The 15,416-nt window shown below is 41.7% G+C and overlaps 1 pseudogene; it reads right to left on the reverse strand.

Annotated features, from left to right (window-relative positions):
* LOC141420671 (uncharacterized) overlaps positions 1–15,416 on the reverse strand; it is a 135,326-nt pseudogene that overhangs the window by 82,302 nt on the left and 37,608 nt on the right.

Below are 15,416 nucleotides of genomic sequence, written 5' to 3' on the forward strand. Positions count from 1 at the left end.
CTCCTTCATGTATCCCAGTTCGCTTTTATCCCCTAGAGACTGTCTTTACTGTGCTGGAACAGAACTTTCCCAATCCTGTCCAATGCCTGTGAGTGGCACATTGTATCCTGAGAATAGCACACCTTGGAGTTGTGCAATAAGACTTCTGCAACTCAAACCTAATTGCCACTGCCTCTTCTAGCCCTCCAGTATATACAGAGTGTTTTCAGAGTGAGCCCTCTCCATGTTTTCCTATCCTACTCCTCTTTCAAGTAATTCCAGGAGGGAGCCTACCCTGAGTCCTGTTCTTCCTCAGCTACAGGCTTAAGTTGGAAGGCGATCTGAAGTGAATGAGGGACCCTTCTGCCATCCTGACCATAGTACACTGAGTTCATGTTTCTTCCTGTCACTTACATTAAACTGGGAAAGTCCCACTCTTCTATATTCCTGGTATACAGGGCCATGCCAATGTTTCTGGAGTCAATGAGTGTGTCTCTGCTAAAGATCACTACCAATAGCAGATCACCACAGAGATAGCTGTACTTCAATGGAAGGCTCTTTAAACCCAATGCAACTACAAGACCCAAAGGGTCAACCACTCTATGATGGCACACCTGGATGAGACCCTTGAGGAAAAGGAACCTTTCAAATCCTTCTTAGATGATACCAAGTGGGCAGCTGCCTCCTCCCAGTGCTTGCCCAGGCTCCTGAGAAAGGTTTCAGACAGCTGGGCTGAAGCTCTTGCAGGTAGCTTTCCAGTTGCATGCTCTGGTAAAATCCTCGGGTATCTGGAGACTATACCTTCAACATCTAGGTCTTAAGCAACAAGACCTAGGTTATTTGGACCTCACTTTCCTTCTGGAAGATCCTCACCTCCTGGCAAATCATCCTGGGCTTTTTCATCTCATATTTCTGAGTGTTTGTGCACAACACCATTTCATAGCAGAGTCAGAGGAGAGTGAAGCCCAAGAGGCACCTGCCCAAACTACAGGAGGTACCAAAAAAACTCAGTGAGCAGGATAAATAATATCATTCATTTTTAATGGTTATATTAAAATATTTGTCATGGTTTCTGAATCTTTTGATACTCCTTTAAATGTCATTTCCCCAGTAGAGCCTTTCTATCTTATTCTAGTCTTCACATCCAAAGAGCAGATCCTGCTCATCTTAGCCACCACTAGCCATCTCTGATATTAACTTGTTAGAACCCTCTGGAAGAAGGTTGGTAGGCTGATGATGGGTCTGAGCCTATGTACCTTTCTTTCAGAAAGCCAGGGAAACAGATGGGCAGGGGCCCAAGTCTATTGTTATAAAGTTTCCAAGGGCCTTGGGCTTTGGACAGCCCTTGGGTTCTGTGGTTTGGTGATTGGAGGTGTAAAGGTTTCTAAACAATCGGAAGCCTTTGATATGGTTGCCAATAGTCACATTTTCCATTTTGGGACCATGCCACCAAGGGCCACAGCCACCCTCCCCAATTTAAGTGAGGAAGTTGCTGATGTTGGTGGGGCAGGACCTGTGAGGGCAAGGGTCAGAAGGACAGAGGAGTTCTTATCCTGACTGCTTGTTTTTTTTCCTTCTGGCACATTCTGACATGCCCACACTTACGCCCTTTTGAAATGATACTCATCTGGTTTAGCCCTCTCATCCCCCTTGAGCAAAGCCAACTCGCATCTCTCTTCCTCCCTACAGAGGAGCTCTCTAGCAATTGCATTGAAAGATTTTCTTGCTCTGGATTAGAACTTTGCCCTGGTTCTGAATTTATCCCCTCCCCCACAATGCAGTTCCTTTTTTTCACGTGTGCAAAAGAGAGTGGGTTATTTTGTTACGAAGCTGCAGAGACACAACCCTAAGGTCCCCTAACAGTGTCTTTAGAATGGTCTTGCTTTTCTGAGTAACTGGGACATCAAATTCATCAACAAAGTCCCTTTGGGGACACACCATGTGGGAATAGTCCCTAGAAGGGTAGTTTTTCTGGGCTACTTTGACTACTGTTGTGGAGGAATGCAGGTGAGCAAAAGGTGGTTTCCACTAGATCATAATGTTTTTTCCACTTCCTGTTCTTGTCTGTTTTGTTGTGTTCTGGTTGAAACTACTGAGTTTCAGAATCAGATGAAATTTATCAACGGCCAGCCCTCCCCCACCCCCCAGTCCGGGGTCTTTGTCAGCCCCATGATGATTGAACTAGATTGCATGATGCCAATTGTTTTCAAAGGACAGGCTTTTCCAGTGGGATCAGAAAAGCAGAAATGCCTGTCCACAAACTCCATGAACTCACTGTTCTCAATCAGTCTCTCAGTACTGAGCCTGAATCTCTTGAGATTTCTTTGCCCCCAATGCTGACCTGATGGAGATGAACTCCCTAGGATTGACTGGTGGGTTCTTTCCCATTTACGTGGCCCTTGTAAGGAACCATGGACAGGCAGGGCCTCTGGACCAGAGAGAGCCCCTGCAGCAACAGGCTGGGGTAGATCAGTGTTCATCAGCTCTCAGAAACGGATGTGGGAGTGGAGGAGGGGGTTGTTATGGTGCTGTAGCACCAAACAAAGGAAAACACAGCCACAAAGGAAACACAGCCACAAACCTTACCTGGCTGAGCCCTTTCAACAGCAGGGAGTTTCAAGGAGGGCCTTCTGTCCCCCACCTCCACCCCTAGGGATTGGGCCTAGCTCAATCAGGGGAAAAGTCAGCATTCAAAATTCCTCAGTGACGCACAGGAAGCCAGGAGGAAGCAGTCAATGGCTAGTCATCATTGATTCACAGTCAGATTGTTGCAGCAGGAAAGAGCTGCAAAGATCAGCCAGTCCCACCCCTCACTTTACTGACACAGGAACCGGAAGTCCGGAAAGGATCAGAGTCCTACTGCCAGAGCCACCACCCTTTATGGCTTTCTGTATGTGTACCTTCAACAGTTTGCCAACACTCTGACGTGCTTTAATTTCATCTAATCCTGGGCTGACAGCAAATATTTATCCTTTGTCAACAGAAAGGCCAAATGAGGACTGCTCAGTTTTCTCATCTGGAAGGATAAGAGTACTTTCCTAAAGGAATTTTTTTTTTTTGCCATACTGGGATTTGAACACAGGGCCTTATGTTTACTAGGCAAGCACTCTGCCACTTGAACCACTCCACCAGCTATTTTTTGTGTTGGCTATTTTTGAGATAGGGTGTCATGAACTATTTGCCCAGGCTGCCTTCAAACCTCAATCCTCCTGATCTCTGCCTCCTGAGTAGCTAGGATTATAAGTGGAACTTGTTAGGATTGAAAGAGTTAATAGCTTTGGAATTCAGGAGGATATAATATAGGCCACTTCCCTCTCCTCCCATGTTCTGAGTAATTAAGGGAAAGGTAAGAAGAAATAAAAACAAATGGAATCAAAATATTAACTTTATCACTGATAGATTTTACACTGGAGTCAGTAGTTTATTTTTGTGGGTAAGTGAACCCCAGAATTAGGCAGGGTACCTATCTGAGCTTCAGCACACCTCTCAATTGGAAACTGTCTTTGTGAGCATGGGGGAACAGAGTCCAAAGTGTGCTTTGGAGGAAGTTGACCCTCTTCATTTTCATAGGATGAAGAGGGACTGAGCTACTCATTCACATTTCCCACCTTAAATCACCATGAGAGGTTACTCCCATCCTCTTCCCACAACCAGCACCACTATTCCTGGAGAAAAGTCAGTCAACGAGTAGGGAGAGGTCAGAAATCTTATGCCAGGGGAGCTTCTTCCACATGAAGGAAACATCAGAGATGAGGGAGGGAGCTCTTTGTGCCTAACTCAATAGTAAGTGCTCAATGAAAGGTAGTGCTACATTATTATTCTAACGATAGCTTATTAATCATACCAGAGACTTCTCTACCTGCACCAGTGTGGCTTCTCTTATTTTACCTGCCCTTATTAGATGTGCAACCTTGGACATGTTACTTAACCTCCCAAGCCACAGTATCCTCCTTATGTGCATAGTAATCGTAGGGTAAGTTCTCCCAGTAATAGGTAGGGCTACGTGATTGAGCATAAAGGGCTTAGCACAATGCCTGGAATACAGTAAATATTTAATGAATGGTGGCTACTGTTGTAAAAAAAAAGGAACTTGGGAGTTCAGAGCAAAATAAATGCAAGAGCAAACATGAAATGTGATTGATTTAAAGAGGCAAGTGCAGAAAAGGTTGGTTACTATCCTTCAGAATCAGAGAAATTGTTTGCATTATATCTATGTACTTGAGTTTATGTCCAATTTTGCCCTTGGGAGTGAAGCCCCAGAAGTACTGTTAAACCCTGAACCTTTTCCCCATCACTTTCCATGAAATGAACAGAAACATGCTGATCACAGTCGTGTTCACCTTGGAAAGATGACGATATGCTTGAAGCTGTGAGCTCTTTTTTTTTTTTTTTTTTTTTTTTTGCAGTACTGAGGCTCGAACTAAGGGCCTTTACCTTGGGCCATTTCACCAGCCCTATTTTTGTGAGGGATTTTTCAAGATAGGGTCTCACGGAACTACTTGCTCAGGGTTGGCTTTGAACCTCAATCCTCCCAATCTCTGCCTCCTGAGTAGCTGGGACTATAGGCATGAGCCACCAGCGCCCAGTGAAGTTGTGAGCTCTTTAGGAAAGGGTAGTCGGTGGTGTTTCATGTTGAGCAGTGGCTGAGCCTGTCACAGAGTCTTAGAGCCACTGTCAGCTCCAGGAAAACATAGCACTGTTTTGTCTGTAGTACCCAGCACAGTGTCTGGCACATACACACAAGAGAGCCATTGAGGGCGGGGCTGTGCTTCAGTGGTAGAGTGCTTGCATAGCACTCATGGGTTCACTCTCCAGCACCACACACACACACACACACACAATTGTGGGAGTGGAGTAGGTAGTCCTCCACACAGTCATGGGGAGATGTGCCTAAGGGAATGTAGTCTCCCTCCTTTTGCAGACATAGGTAGGCATATCGACTGAATGTTGAACCACTGTCATCCCTGACCATCTTGCTTAGTGATATGATAAAGGAGGGGACATATTGCTGAACAGTAACCCACAAAACCATAAATTGCTTATTTTTCTGCCTTGGGTATTATTTTGAATATAAGAGCATGAGTTATTCACACCAAACAGTGAAAGATATAATAACTTAACAACTAGGGTATAGAAATAGCCCTTTGAGACAGGATATAGGATCCTGGAGATATAATCAAAGTTTTCCCTTTTGTGCAAAGGGAATGTTATGTAATGCAAAAGACTAGAAACAGCACAAATGTCCAGCTATAGAAGACACTCACACAATGCAATACTGTGCAGCTGTGAAAAGTAGCTTTGTGTATTATCTCTGTAGTGCATTGGGATTTTTGTTTAATTACATTTTTAACTAAAACATAAATGCTTAAAAATTGTACATATCAATGGTATACCATGTGATATTTGAATAACATGTATACATGGATGTGTATGTGTTAAACACATCCATCTCTTCAAACATTTATTGTTTTTTATGGTGAAAATGTTCAAAATCCTTTCTTCTAACTCTGAGATATATGGTACAAAATTGTTATCTGTAGTTAGCATACTATGCAATTCTAGCTCCTATCCAACTGTAACTTAGTACCTATGGGTCAACTTCTCCCCATTCCTCTCTCCTCCCTACTCTCTCTGCTGCCTCTGTTAACCACCTCACATTTTTTAGGTAGAATACCTATGTGTGAAATCATCTCTCTGTCCTTATCTTATCTACTCTCCAGTTCTCCATTTCTTGGCTATTGTCAGTTGTGCTGAGATAGACATGGGACTGCAGATGTCAGATGACATTCTGATTTCATTTCCTTCAAACATATACCCAGTAGTGACTCTTCCAGCTCATGTGATAGTTCTAGTTTTATTTTTGTGAAGGACCTTCATGCCAATTTCAGAGGCTGTATTAGTTTACATTCTCACCAATAGTTGGCAAGGGTTCCTTTTCCTTCACACCCCTGGTAGCACTTGTTATTTTTTTTGTCTTTTTTGGTAATAGCCATGCTTACTGGGGTGAAGTGCGGGGGCGGGGGGAGGGTTGTTTTGTTTGGGGTTTTTTTTGGTGATTACTGCAGCTTGTCAGGTCTTCACACTTGCTAGGCAGGTGCTCTATCACTTGAGTCACTTAGCCAGCCCGATTTTGTGTTGAGTATTTTCACAATAGAGTGTCATGTACTATTTGCCCATTCTGGTTTTGATTTGCATTTCTCTGATGGTTAGTGATGGTGAACACTTTTTTCATATACCGAGGGCCATTTGTATGTCTTCTTTTGAGAAATGTCATTGCCTGTTTTTTTTTTTTGTTTTTGTTTTTGTTTTTGTTTTTCCCTTTTTCCTCTTTCATTTATTTGGCAGTATACTGGGGTTTGAACTTAGGGCTTCATGCTTGCTAGGCAGATGTACCATCCCTTTTTGCTTTGGTTATTTTGGAGATAGGGTTTTACTTTTTGCCCAGGACATCCTGGACTAAAATCCTCCTATTTTATGTTTCTCACTATCACTAGGATGACAGGCATGTACCACCGCACCTGGCTTTTTTCCATTGTGATGGAATCTCACAAACTTTTTTGCCTGGACTATCCTGGAATCACAATGCTCTCGATTTCAGCCTCCCTCATAGACAAGCATGAACCATTTCACCCAGCCATTGGTTGAGATGGGATCTCACTAATTTTTTCCTCTGGCTGTTCACAAATGTCTCAGTCTCCCAAGTAGCTAGGATTACAGGAGTGAGCCACCAGCACCTGGCAACTATTGCCCCTTTGTCAATCCAGCTGACTTTTTTTTTTTTTTGCTATTGAGGTTTTGGAATCCCTTATATATTCTGAAAATCAACTCCCTGTTAGATTTATAGCTTGCAAATATTTTCACTCATTCTATAAATTGTCATCATCTCTTCACTCTGATGATTATTTCCTTTTTTGTGCAGAAGTTTTTTAATTTGATGTAATCCCGTTTGTCTACTTTTGCTTCTCGTTCCTGTGCTTTTGAGATCCTATCCAAAAAGTTCTTGCTGTGCAGTATATCATTAAACAAAGAATATTTTTGTTTTGTGCACCACAAACAAAGTTTGAACTCAGAGTCTACACCTCAAGTCACTCCACCAACCGTATTTTTTTTTTGTGGTGGGTTTTTTCGAGATTGGGTCTTAAGAACTATTTGCCTGGGCTGGCTTTGAACTGCAATCCTGATCTCTGCCTCTTGAGTAGCTAGGATTACAGGCATGAGCCACCACTGCCTGGCTGGTTATCTTTTTTTTTTTTTGGTGGTGGTCCTTGGGCTTGAACTCAGGGTCTCACACTTGGTAGGAAGGTGCTCTACTACTTGAGCCACTCCACCAGTCCAAAATGGTTATCTTTTTTGATGTTTTGATGTTATTGTTTTGCCTTGATTTTTTAAAGAGAGGGTCTCACTATGTAGACCCGGCTGTCCTGGAACTTTCCATCCTCCTGCCTCAGTCTCCCAAATTGTGGGATTATAGGCATTTGCCATAACACCTGACTAAAAATTGTAATCTTTATGAAGACAGGGAAGCTAGACTTGACTTCTCTGAATGTGCCTTATTTTGTAGATTTGACTTTGGAGCTTTACTTAATTATAAGACAAAATAAAAAAGGATTTGAAAAATTGAAGGCAAATGAATCCAATTGTGAACTGAATCAGTTATTTAATTATCCAGAGAGGAATTATTTGAAGTAAATTTAAAATACAGTAAGTTGACTGTAAATCCCTATTTTAACATACTCTAAAGATGAAAAGAAACAGTATGTAAGTAAAAAAAAGTACCACCAGTTTGGTGGATTAAACAACAGACATTTACTTCCTCATGGTTCTGGGCAAGCTAGAAGTCCAAGACCAAAGTGTTGCCAGAGTTAATTTCATCTGAGGCCTCTCTCCTTGGCATGTAGGAAGCATGTCTCCCTGTGTTTTCCCTCTGTGCGTGACTGTGTCTTCATCTCCTCTTTTTATGATGACACCAGTGCTATTGAATTAGGGGCCACCTTAATGACCACATTAACCTTAATTACCTCTTTGAAGACCCTATCTTCAGACATAGTCATATTCTGAGGTATTTCATCACGATAACTTGGGGGAGGGGACACAATTCAGCCCATAAACTATAAAGAAATCTAAAATTGTAGATTGTAATATTGGTATTGCTGTGTGTAAAGCCTGAGTTTTAGCCCTATCTCAGGCCCCACACATCATGGAGCAGAGATATACATTCCTGATTCCCTCCCCAATTTCCTGACCCATAAAATTATGAGCAAAAATTAAAAACTTGTTTCAGCTGTTGAGTTTTTAGGTAATTTCTTATACAACAATAGTAACCAGGACAAAAGCTTTTCTGTTCTTCTCCCTACTCACCTCCCAAAAAAGAGGACTTTATCTTTCTAAGACTGTAGATAGAATTCTAAGTAGCAGTTTGAAGGATTAGGGAACATGTCAGGAGAACATGATACTGCAGGAGGTGGGGCAGGGGACAGAAATATCCAGAATGGAAGTCACTGCAGAACAAATGATTAGGCATTTTCATCAACAATAACACAGATGAAAGTTGAAAGAAGGAAAAAACAAAGGTGATCTTCAGATTAAGGAGACTTCAGAGACTTATCAACCAAATCCCAATATGATAAATAGGTTTTATTTGGGTCCTGATTCAGATAAGCAAAAACCAAAATATTATTTATGATACAACTGGGAAAATATGGATACTTTTATATGTTAGTATAAAAGTAGTGATGATCTTTCCAGGTTTGATGTTACTATGGTTATGTTTGTTTGTTTTTAAAAGAGTTATCTTTTTTAAAAAATTGTTTTAAATCTTTTTTTCTTTGTATTTTGTGGTGCTGGGATCAAATCCAGGGCCTCCCACATGCTAGGTAAGCTCAGTACCAGTGAGCTACACCCCAGCCTCCAAAGTCCTTATGTGCTTTTTAAAAAATTGTTATTATTATTATTATTATTTGCTCTTTTTTATTTTCTATGTTGCTGGGGATTGAACCCAGGACCTCACACATGCTTAGCTAGTACTCTATCACTGAACCATACCCCTAGCCTCTTAAAGTTCTTATCTTAAAGGGCTAAACACTGGAGGATATGGATAAAATGATGTAATGAGTGGGTGAAAGGATATAGATGAAACAATATTGATCATGGTTTGATAATTTTTAAGCAGGATGACACAGGGCTGTGGGTATAGCTCATTGATAGAGCGCTTGCCTAGTATATATATGGCTGTGGGTTTCATCCTCAGCACCACCATTTAAAAAGAGAATATCCATAATGTAGACAGGCATGGCAATAAATGTCTGTAGTTCCAGCTACTTGAGAGGCTGAGGCAAGAAAATCACTTTAACCCATGAGTTCAAGACCAGCCTGGGAAAAATAGCCCAGGAGAGATTTTTTTTTAAAGCAGATAACTTTAGTCTTAAAATATTGGAAAGTATAATTCACATAATACTCATTTCATTTAGCATTTACTGATCACTTATTACGTGCTAGGCACTACACTAAACTCTGAGGCTTCTAAAACAGATCAAGCATGGTACTTGCTCCTTGGAGCTCATGGTCAGGAGTGAAGAAAGTATGAACAGCAACGAATTATGAGAACACAGTGCTAAGAGCTACAAGAAGAATAGGCAGTCTGTCTAGGACAAAGTTACAATGAAGAGTTTACCTTTGTAGAACCCATTTCTACCAACAATGACTTACACACTTTACTTAGCACCTAAAACCTAGCCTCCCCAAAACTAGCATGTTAGAGGTTTGAACTTGAGTGGAAAATATAACCTTAAACTTGGAAAACTTACACTGTGTTGTAATGGCTACAGCTTCCCCAGAATCATGGGGGAGGATCAATGTCACCTATCACTTAATGGTTGGTTGTATTCACTTGCCTGGGCTTCCATTAAAAAAACAAAACAAACAAAAAAACATAGACTGGGTGGTTTAATCAACAGTCATTTATTTCTCACAGTTCTGGTGGCTGGGAAGTCCAAGATCAAGGTGCCTGCCAATTTGGTTCCTGCTGCAGGCTCTCCTTTTAGCTTGTTGACAGCTGCCTTTCTATCATGTCCTCACTTGGAGAAGTGAGAGCTCTGGTCTTCCCCTTCTTATAAGGATACTAATCCCATAAAAAAAAAACTAATTATCTCACAAAGTCTCCATTCCAAATACAGTTGGTATTGGGGGGTCATGGCTTCAGTATGTGAATTTTGGTGTTATTGTCATTAAATAATAATGATCTATTTTAACATAATTTTTCTGGAGCACAGAGGTTTGAACTCAGGGTCTCACACTTGCTAGGCAGGTGCTCTACCAAGTGACCTCAGCATATCTTAAAGGTATGTTCACAGACCCAACTGCATCAAAATCACCTGTCATGCCTTTAAAACCAGCAATACCAGAAAACTTGCCCCAGAATCAGTAGGTCTGAGCTGGGCCCTGATATCTAAATTCGTGGTGGTGGACATCAAACCCGGGGCCTGTTGCATGTTAGGCAAGTGCTCTCCCACTGAGCTACAACTCAGCCCCACCCAGCATCTATTTTCTTATGCCTCTCAAGATGAGAACTATTGACTGAGACATAGTTAGTACAATAGGAGTGGCCACACCTAGGGGAGAGGAGCAACTTAAATATTGAAAAATTTCACAAGATCCCCCAATTTCAGGCTGGTAAAGTGGCTCAAGAGGCAGAGCCCCTGAGTTTAACACTCAGAACAGCCATCTGTGCCCCCCCCAAAAAAAACGCAAGTGATTCTTATTTCCATTTTCTAATGTTCATTTTGAATTTAGCTTGCCTTTCTTCTGCTTTTGTAGCTCAAGACCTCCTTTTTCTGGGTCCCAACATCCAACCTTCTCTCCTGGGAAGATACTAATTTTTCTAATCATAATCTCCCACACCTGAAGGCATTCACTATTTTGTACTCATCGGAATTAATTCAACTTGATACCTGCATTGTTTCCTTTGGGTGGAATACTTCAGAAAGCAGCACGAAGTTTTTGAAGTATGAGAAACTCTTCTTCATCACAGGACTTTAGTATCTTCTTTCCTAATAATCAATATATTTGCTATGGTTTGGAGGAGTGTTCCCCATGGTCTATGTGGTAAGAGCTTGGTCCTAGGATGGTCTGTTGGGAGGTGCTGTGGACCTTTAGGAGGTGGGGCCTTATCTGATGTCCTTAGGTTATTAGGGGTGTTCCCCCAAAGAAGATCTCTACCTCTCTGTTTACGAGGCATGCAGTTTTGCTCCACCACGCACTCCCACCATCATGTGCTGCCTTGCCAGAAGCCCAAAGCAATGAGGCCACTTGATTATTGCCTGGAATTTGCAGACCCATGAGCCAAAATAAAGCTTTTCTTTTTATAAATTCATTTGCCGCAGGTATTTTGTTATAGTGACAGCTGACTGAGACAATATTCAACCTAACTTAACATCTTTGCATTCACCCAAGAGAAATTTTCCTAGACTGTTTCAAGAAATTACATAGACATTTTTATTAGAATATAAATTCCTTATAAAAGTATGACTTTGCTTTAGTTTATGGAAATATGGATCTTGGAATGGTTTTTGAGGTGCTGTACCCCACTATTGGAAATTATAAGCTGATTTTGAAATTTGGTGCAATTTTGCTTCCCTCTTGTCTCTCCTGTGCCTGTCTGTGTGTGGCTTCCATGCTTCAACTACCAGGCAGCAGTGATTGCGTGCCCTCTATCCCCTGTGTGCCAGGTGCAATAGAGGACAACAGGGAAAGGAAAGCACACCTCCAAGATTAAAATAGGGAGATGAGGAGGGAGGGCAACTATGAGTGAGTGATGATAAAACAGCAAGAGGTGGTGTATACAGTTATTACCATGTTCTAACATGTATTTGTCTACCAGCTTAATTGCTTAGCTAAACTAAGTGATTTGTTTTCCTCATTCTTCTTTGACCAAGTGTGAGGCTGAGAAAGCAAGGCGGACTATGAAATTCTGTATAAATTTCTAGAAAAGACAAGTCTGTCACTGAGTCTTCCACACAAGGCTCAGACATTAATGGAGCACTTTTTGAGATTAGATTTCACTTCCAAGAAGTGCCTGGAACAAGCCACTGTCAGGGACCTTCTCCATCTTCCTCTCTTTTCTCTCTCGCTTCAGTCATTGCTGTTACACAAGCTCCATCGCTCTTTGCCTTCAAACTCAAGTTTGCTTATCTGGGAATACCTCTTCCCAATGAGTTGGCTTCTGTAATCTCTCCACTGTAGGCTATCTTGAGTCTTGTTGCAAATGTAGGTCCTTGATTGACCTCGTGTACTTGCCAAAGGATACTTAAACTTGTGTTACATTTCTTTTTAAGCAACATTTTATAATTCTCAAAGCCCAAGAAAGTAAAACCATACCCCAGGCCCAGAGAGGCAGTTTCAAAACTGACTAGTAAATTTGTCTCACCATTTCAAAGCACCTACTTTAATTTCCAGCACTTTGTTTGTTATCATCTATCACACACACAACATTGTAGGAAAGCAAGATTTGGATTTTTAATCTGATGCTGTGATTTTTCAAAAAAAGCATGCTTGATTTTACATGCTCTGTGTTCTTCTCTTACTCAATCAAGACACGGACATGAAAGGAAATGTCTGCTTCATACTTACCAAAATTGCAAATAGTAGCAGAATGCATTCCCCCAAGAAACACACCTGAAAGAGGACAGCTGGCCTTCAGGAAATTGGCCACCTGAATTGCCAGACCAAGCTGCTCAACAAGCTTTTCATATGATTCCCAATGCCTTGGCCACTGAAGTCCTCTTAGGCCCTCCTTTGATTGTAAGTGAAATTTACATGGCACCAGTGATTTCTACCTGATTCATGCTGCTGGAAATTCAGGGCTTCTGGCGTTGTGAATGCTTTGATGCTTTTCTGTCATTTCCAAGAAGATGAACAAGGTGACCAGCTCTAAGAAGTGACTGTTTCATCTGATTTTCCTGTTGTCATGACAAGATTTAAACTTAGTTTGCCTTTATAAAAATCTGTTGTAACCACATATCACATGGCTGTATTTACATGAAATGAATGGAATGAGTAAATATATACAGACAGAGAGCAGATTAGTAGTTGCCTAGGGTCTGGGGAGTTTAAAGAGAAATGGGGCTGATGGCTTGTGGGTGTAGGATTTCTTTTCAGGGTGATGAAAATATTCTAAAATTGTGGTGATGATTGCACAATCCCGTGACTATACTCAAACCACTGAATTATACATTTTAAATGGACAAATTGATGAAATGTGAATTATATCTCCATGAAGCTGTTTTTTGTTTTTTTTTTTTAAGTGTGGGGTGTGTATGTATATGTGTGTATGGAGTGCTGGGTATTGTGACACACACATAGTAATCCCAGAACTGGGGAGGCTGAGAGAGGAAGAGCAAAAGTTCAAGGCCAGAATGGGGTACACAGTGAGTTCCAGGCCAACCTGGGTTAAGTAGCAAGACTCTGTCTCAAAAAAAAAAAAAATCCAAGAAATATTGAGGCAACATTGACTTGGACATGTACATGGCTTGTTTCAATGAAGGAGACAAACCACTTTACACTATTGAAGAGGAAGAATCCAGTCTCCCATCCTATCTACTCTTACTTTACAGTTTCTGTTTTGGTCCTTTGTATAATCTTGTTCTAGTTAGTGAGAAAATGCTAAGTCAAAAACCACAGTGAGGCCTTGGTTACAACTTACCCTTGTTTTCAATCAACAATAAACATGACTAATGTCACTATGGCTCAACTCAACCACACACGTGGACTCAGGAAGTTTGGGACATGTGCTAGGGCCTGGCAGGGTTGACCAGCTGGAGACACAGTGGTTGGCTAAACTTGGGTTCCATAACTAAGATATTGGTTGAAGATTGGAAAAATCCCTTCCCCAGACTTGTAGAAGTAACTCTTAGGGAAAAGAGAGTTCTCTGGCTTGGCCAGGAGGTAGATGCCAGCTGAGAATTGTGATATGAGCAGATTTTGAGCCCAACATTCCTCTTACTTCCAGCCCAGGACCCTTCTTTTACCTCACCCCTCCCAAACATAATCCTCAGAGAAAACCATACCAGGTCCTTATGGTGAGTGGAGAGAGACCTGGAAGGGGCAAGGGAACCTGTGATGAAATGATGTAGCAGAGGCAGGGTGAGGCCAATAGCACCAGAACATGAGGCAGTTCTTCCCTAACACTTAGTGCCAGAGTCTCTGTGATGGCAAAGTTTGTGTCAACTTAGCTGGGCCACAGTACCCAGATATTTACTCAAACATTATTCTGGCCTCATCTAATTAGCTTAAGGACTGAATAAAATAAAAGGTTGATTCTCTTCCCCCTCCACCATCATCCTCAGGAGAGGGACTCCTGCAGCAGACTGCCTTTGGACTTGAACTGTACTCTTTCCTGAGTCTTCCACCCCAGTGACCTCCCCGCATCAGGTTTTGGACTTATCAAGCTTTTATAACAGCATAAGACAATTACTCAAAAGAAGTCTCTTCACACAGACACAGACACAGACACAGACACAGACACACACACACACACACAGAGAGAGAGAGTTGGTTCTATATCTCTGGAGAACCTTATTACAGCATGTATTCCTCACTCCTCAGGAGTGTCTCTCAGAGCAGAAGAAAGTACAGCTCTGACCTCAGCCAAAGGAGACCAGAGTACAATCATCTAGGGACAGGAGCTTCCTGGGCAGGAGCTGAGGTCTCAGTGTAGTGACATAGTACGCAGAGCTGATGGGAGAGTAGTATAAGAAACCTTCATGATGTCTTTAATTAGAAAAGAAGGATTGGAAGTCTCTTCTCAGCTATGACCAGGGATGGTGTGTCTTGGAGAAACATGGCTTCAGTAAAATACTAGAGCAAGTCCTACCTGCCACATCTGGGACTTGATATAGAAAATGCTTCCTCCAAGATGATCAGCCCCAGGTTAGTCCTCTAGACTTAGAAGGAATAATTTCAAATGTCTAGTCTTTGTGGCAAAGCTAATTAGATATGCTTTAGGCAGGGTGGCAGCAGACATCTCCACATTCATCTTCTTGAGTGGCAGAAGCTGGCCCTTCATTGAAGCTGCCCTAAAAAAGTCACAAATCCATTCTTGTGAACCCTCAGACTCACATTCTGAAATAAATAGCACCCACATGGTCATGTTTCCTACAAACTATAACCTACTTTGAAACATACAGAGAAATATATATTCTGAAACAAGAGTCAGTCTGGCCTAGCATTTGCAAAGTCCTGGGTTCTATCCCCACGACCTCAAGAAAAAAAAAAGTTAGTCTGGCAAGGAAAAAGGTAAAGAGAGATGGGAGCTCCCTGTGAGCAGAGTTGTACAAGACATGGTATGGAGGTATAAATGAGGAAGCCAGGAGTAGGCAAGGGCCAAGGTCAACTGAAAAGGAAAGTCATCCAGAAAGTACATTGCTTGTTTTTTGTTTGTTTGT

Source organism: Castor canadensis, chromosome 2, assembly GCF_047511655.1.
Source record: "Castor canadensis chromosome 2, mCasCan1.hap1v2, whole genome shotgun sequence".
Lineage (NCBI taxonomy): Eukaryota > Metazoa > Chordata > Mammalia > Rodentia > Castoridae > Castor > Castor canadensis.